Consider the following 6,389-nt stretch of genomic DNA (forward strand, 5'->3'; position numbering starts at 1 on the left):
ACGGCCGAAGCATTCGTGTTCCACAGAGTTTTAGCGTAACCTTTCCTCTTTGCGCTGGCCTTGGATCAGAGATCTTTGCTCTACTGGAAGCAAGATTCGACATCCATACAAAAACACACATATACACCACACAAACCACACACATCACACACAAATATATACACACACCATGCACAAATACTCACACATGAACACACACACAAGTACGCAAGCACGCATGCGTGCAAGCGCATACACACACACGCACACACACACACACACACACACACACACACACACACACACTCACACACACACACACACACACACACACACACACACACACACACACACACTCACACACACACACTCACACACACACACACACACACACACACACACACACACACACACACACACACACACACACACACACACACAGTTCGAATCCTGCCCAGGGCCGAAATTATTTCGGTATCGCTGTGCCTCGGGTCGTTACTCTGACTCTCGTGGGCGGGGAGTTGGGGGTGTGTGTGTGTGCAAGGTCATAGCATTACCCATAGATCGGACCTACGAGCTCTGAGCTCTCTTCCAGGAGGGAAATAGCTGTAGATCACGAGTCGAACACGTGATCCAAAGACCAAGTGAATACACATACACACACACAAAGCTTACTGGTGCAGGGTGGGCTTAAGGTCGCGAATCCCAATGCATCCGTAAAAAGTTCACGTCTCTCTCAAGGTGTGAAAGTTGCTGGGGTACTGGTATCGCGCTGACCTCTATATTGTATATATATATATATATATATATATATATATATATATATATATATATATATAATATATATATATATATATATATATATATTATCGGCTTTTTCCCCCTTACAAGGGAAGTAGCCAAAGTTAAAAGCATACATCCACTCCAACCCACTTCTTCCCAACATACTCCACTCTCACTCATCACCCCTCCTTCCCTCCCTACCTCTTTCTTATCTCCTTCTGGATGACGGGTGATCCCTGCATCTCGCCCACTGCTCTCCCTCTCTCTCTCTTTCTCCCCATCTCTCTCTTTCTCCCCTACTCTCTCTTTCTCCCCTTCTCTCTCTCTCTCTCTCTCTCTCTCTCTCTCTCTCTCTCTCTCTCTCTCTCTCTCTCTCTCTCTCACACACACACACACACACACACACACACACACACACACACACACACACACACACACACACACACACACACACACACACACACACACACACACACACACATTTTTTCTCTCTCTTACTCTCATACTCTTTCTGCCTCTGTCACTCTTTCTTTTTCTTTCTCTCTCTTCCTCTCTCATTCTCTTTTTCTCTTATTCTCTTTCTCTCCTTTTTCTTTTTCTTACCTTCTCTCCCTCTCTTTCTCTCTCTCTCTCTCTCTCTCTCTCTCTCTCTCTCTCTCTCTCTCTCTCTCTCTCTCTCACACACACACACACACACACACACACACACACGCACACAAACAGACATACAAACACACACACACACACACACACACACACACACACACACACACACATACAAACACACACACAAACACACACACAAACACACACACACGCGCGCGCGCGCGCACGGATCGACGGCGCAGTGGTAGTGCTTTTGTCCGCTACTCTAGTGGCCCGAGTTTGAATCCCGCCCAGGGCTGAAATGATTTTTGTATCGCTGCCCTACGAGCAGTTACTCCATCTCTCGTGGGCGGGGAGGTGTGTGTGTGTGTGTGTGTGTGTGTGTGTGTGTGTGTGTGTGTGTGTGTGTGTGTGTGTGTGTGTGTGTGTGTGTGTGTGTGTGTGTGTGTGTGTGTGTGTGTGTGTGTGTGTGTGTGTGTGTGTGCGATTCACCATGGTCTTGGGTCACGTGATCGACAGCTATTTCCCTCTCGGAAAAGAGCTCAGAGCTCATATATGACCGATCTATGGGAAATCCTGTGGCCTTACACTTACACATACACCAACTCCCCGCCCACGAGAATTGGAGTAACGACCCGCAGTGCAACGATACTGAAATTGTTTCAGCCCTAGACGGGATTCGAACCTGGACCGCCTTAGTGGCAGCCGGGAACTCTAACCACTGCGCCACGAGAGGTGTGTGTGTGTGTGTGTGTGTGTGTGTGTGTGTGTGTGTGTGTGTGTGTGTGTGTGTGTGTGTGTGTGTGTGTGTGTGTGTGTGTGTGTGTGTGTGTGTGTGTGTGTGTGTGTGTGTGTGTGTGTGTGTGTGTGTGTGTGTAAGGTCACTGTATTACCCATAGTTCGGTCATAAGTGAGCTCTGAGCTCTCATCCGAGAGGGTAATAGCCGTCGATCGCGAGTCCAGCATGTGATCCAACACAATGGTGACTCGCACAAACATTCGCACCCATTCACACACACACACACACACACACACACACACACACACACACACACACACACACACACACACACACACACACACACACACACACAACACACACAAAACATACACACACACACACATGCGCGCGCACGCACACACACTTTCACTCTCACTCTCTCACACAGATACACACACACACACAGGCATGTACGCACGTACGCACACACACACACACACACAGACACACACACACACACGCACGCACGCACGCACACAAACTCACTTTCACTCTCTCACACACACACACACACACACACACACACACACACACACACACACACACACACACACTGCAAATCGAACCTATAGTTCTCTTAGTGAATTTACCAGACAGCCAGAGTATAGAAAGCATATTAAAAGTAAAAAGAAAATCATGCATTGTAAGTTCCTTAAAAGAATAGTGAAGGCACTAGCTCATAAAGTAACTTAGTAAATGTCATTCCATGTTGGCGAATTTTGAGCATGAAAAAGAGGGGAAGTGGGAGGCAAAGGAAAAAGGAAGAGGACCATGACGAGAAGCAGGACGGGGGCACCGAGAAGCAGCAGAAAGACTACGAGGAGGAGGAGGAGGAGGACCATGAATAGGAGCAAAAGGAGATATGAGAGAAGGAGGGCCAGAAAGAGGAGGAGGTGGGCAAGGTCCATGAGAAAGATCAGGAGGAGGTCCATGAAGAAGAAGAACAACATAAAGAGTAGGAGGAGGGTGACCAGGAGAAGGTGGAAGAGGAGGTGAAGGAGGACCACGATGAAGAGGAGAAGGAGGAGGAGGAGGAGGAGGAGAGGGGCTAGCTCATAAAGTAGCTGAGTAACAGCCATTTCCATGTTGCCGAACTTTGAGTTCGTTTTCGTGGGGGAATTTTAAATGCGGCGCGATGGACCCTTTAGACGACGCGCAACGCCTCATTTATGCTGACTTCCACCGTGCGATTCCATTCAGCCAAATGACCCATCCACCCCCCCCCCATCCACCCGATCCACCCGAGTGAAAGAGTTAATACATCAAGCGATTACTCCATCCAGCTTCCCCTAAACCATAAAGAGAAAAGGCATCAGACATTTTTTTTTCTAGAAGCACCTGATTCATCTGATTTAATCACTTCAACAAGATGCCCCTCGCCCCCCTTTTATTTATTACTTTATTTTTATCTATTTTTATTTATTTATTTATTTACTTATTCATTTATTTATTTATTTACTTGTTTATTTATTTATCTATTTATCTATTTGTAAATTCTGTTCCAACTAAGACAAGGAAATCTAAGTTGGTGAATGTGGTCTCTGACCTGCACGTGATCAATTCAGACCCTATTCAGGGCAGTGCCAGCCTCTCAGATATACAAAATCTCCTGTCCTTGGCCAGAATAGAATCCATAAAACACGTCACTAGGTTGTGGAAGTTAATAGGCCCAGCGCAAAATTCACAGAACCATGGAAACTGAAGAAGCTGAAATACTTTTCGAACTCGAACTACCAGCTGCAGGGGCCGAGATGAGAACGTTGAAGCCAAATGAGTGTGCGTGCATGGAGAGTGGAACTGGCAACAAGAGAAAGAAAGAGAGTAGAGAGAACCAAAAGGGTGGGGAGGAGGAGGGACGCTCTCCATGGAAGGAAACTGTTATTATAAAGAGAGGAGAGAGTAGAATCTGGAGTGTGAAAAGAAGAAATGGAGAAAATGGGGAGGATTTTGGCTAAGGGGTTATGTCCAACAAGGAGGTAGCCGAGGAAGAATGGAAGGAAAAAAAGGGAAGAAATAACGAAGGAAGAGAGAGAGGGGGGGTGAATTATATATGAAAAGAGGGGAAAAATGTAGGAGAACAAAAGAGTGGGGGGAAGAGGGAAGAAGGTAGCGACAGGAAAGGGAGAGGGAAGGAAAGGGTATCTATGGTGTTACGAACGGCAGCGAGTTTCACTCTTCTTCTTCTTCTTCTTTTTCTTCTTTTTCTTTTTTTCTTCTTTTTCTTTTGTTTTTCTTTTTTCTTCTTTTTCTTCTTTTTTTGTTCTTTTATTTTTCATATTTTTCTTATTTTTCTTTTTCTTGTTCTTTTTTCTTCTTTTTTTTCTTCTTTCTTTCATTCATTATTTTTCTTTCCTTCAAAAGATCCATTTCTTTTTTCTTTTTTCTTTTTGAGAAAGTTGTTTTGATGGAATAAGTAAAAAAAAAAAAATTGGAAACAAATAATCCTGGCGGTAGTGTATTTTTAGATTAATGAACTAATTGACACACATTTGGCCTTTTATTTCCCCAACGACAATCTGTTTCAATTTTCTTCTCTTTTGCTCCTCGAAAACAAATCATAATGTTATTTAATTCTCCAAATCATAGGAGTGACCGTTGGCGTTGGCTGCGTTCTCAATTTTGACGTTACCAATACGGTTAACCTAAAGATTGATAACATTATCATTTGTTCCCCACAATTTGTTATGAAATTAATCTCCCTAGAAAATATATATATATATCCTAAGCTCATAATATAGAAATGTCAAGACTCATTACCGAACGAAATCCTAAATTCACTGGAAATAGCAAAGAAAAAAGTGAAAGAGAAGTAAGTGGAGAGGTATCGACAGAAAAAGAAGAAAAAAAAACACAAATATATATATATATATATATATATATATATATATATATATATATATATATATATATATATATATATAAAATTGAAGGTGAAAGTATTTGACGAGGAGAAATGGGAGAATTTTACGAGTTAAGGTGTAGACCCGCAGGGTGGAGATCACAAAGCTAACAACTCAAAAGTAACCGGATATTTTATACACGGACGGGTCATAATAAAGTCATAATATAGTCAATATATATATATATATATATATATATATATATATATATATATATATATATATATATATATATATATAAAGAGAGAAAGAGGGTGAAAAGTAGAACATATGAAATCCATAGGAAAGAGTACTCGTCTCTGCTCTGACAGCGCCGACTCGAGAAGATGACCAACCCCACACAAGGGAGGTCCCTGGGCTATCACATCTCAGGCCGGAGAGCCTTCCGAGCCCCGGAAACCCAACCAACCAGGCCAAGTTCGTTCCGTCGTTGCCCGCGGGGGGACCTGACCCAAGCTAACGGCAATCAAGTTGCAAAACCGGATCTCCCATCGCCGGACTTCGTCATCTTTTGCAAGAAAATTCCAATTCAATCCAAGCACCTCATAACCCTATTGTTGTCCTGTGCCCTCTTTCTCTCGCTTTCCCTTTCTGGTTCTCCCTCCAGCTCTAGCTCTAGCTCTAGCTCTCTCTCTCTCTTTTTTTTTTTTCTTTCTCTCTTTCTCTTTCTTTCTCTATCTCTCTCTTTCTCTCACTATCTCTCTCCCTCTCTTTCTCCCCTCTCTCTCTTCCCCCCTCTCTCTCCCCTCTCTCTTTCTCCCCCTCTCTCCCTCTCTTCCCTTCTCTCCCCTCTCTCTGTTTCTCCCCTCTCTCCCTCTCTTCCCATCATTCTCCTTCTCTCTCTCCCTCTATCTCCCTCTCTCTCCCCCTCTATCTCCCTCTCTCTCCCTCGCTTCTCCCCCCCTCTCTTTCCAGTTCTTTCTTTCTTTTTATTATCCCTTCTTTCCCTTCTCTCCCTTTCCCTCCATCTCCCTCTCCCTCTCTATCCCTTTCTCTCCCTCTCTCTCTCTCCCCCTCTCTCTCTCTATCTACCTATCTTTCTATGCTTACTTGTCTTTCCCCTGCTCTTTTCTCTCTCTCTTCATTTCTCTCTCTCCCTTTCCGTGCCTCTACCTTTCCCTGCCTCTCCCTTTCCCTGCCTCTCCCTTTCCCTGTCTCTTCTTTTCTTTATTCATCTTCTTAACTCTCTACGTACCTCTCTTACTCTCCTTATATCTCCCACTCTCCTCATCTTTCTCTCCCTCTCCCTGTCCTTCTATATTTTTCCTTTTTCTCCGAGCATTGCGAGACGACTAGAATTATCTTAACTTTTTGCACATTTCTGAAGCATGGGAGATATT

Source organism: Oratosquilla oratoria, chromosome 3 (assembly GCF_046742065.1).
Source record: "Oratosquilla oratoria isolate Oo_2021 chromosome 3, ASM4674206v1, whole genome shotgun sequence".
NCBI classification, from domain to species: Eukaryota; Metazoa; Arthropoda; class Malacostraca; order Stomatopoda; family Squillidae; genus Oratosquilla; species Oratosquilla oratoria.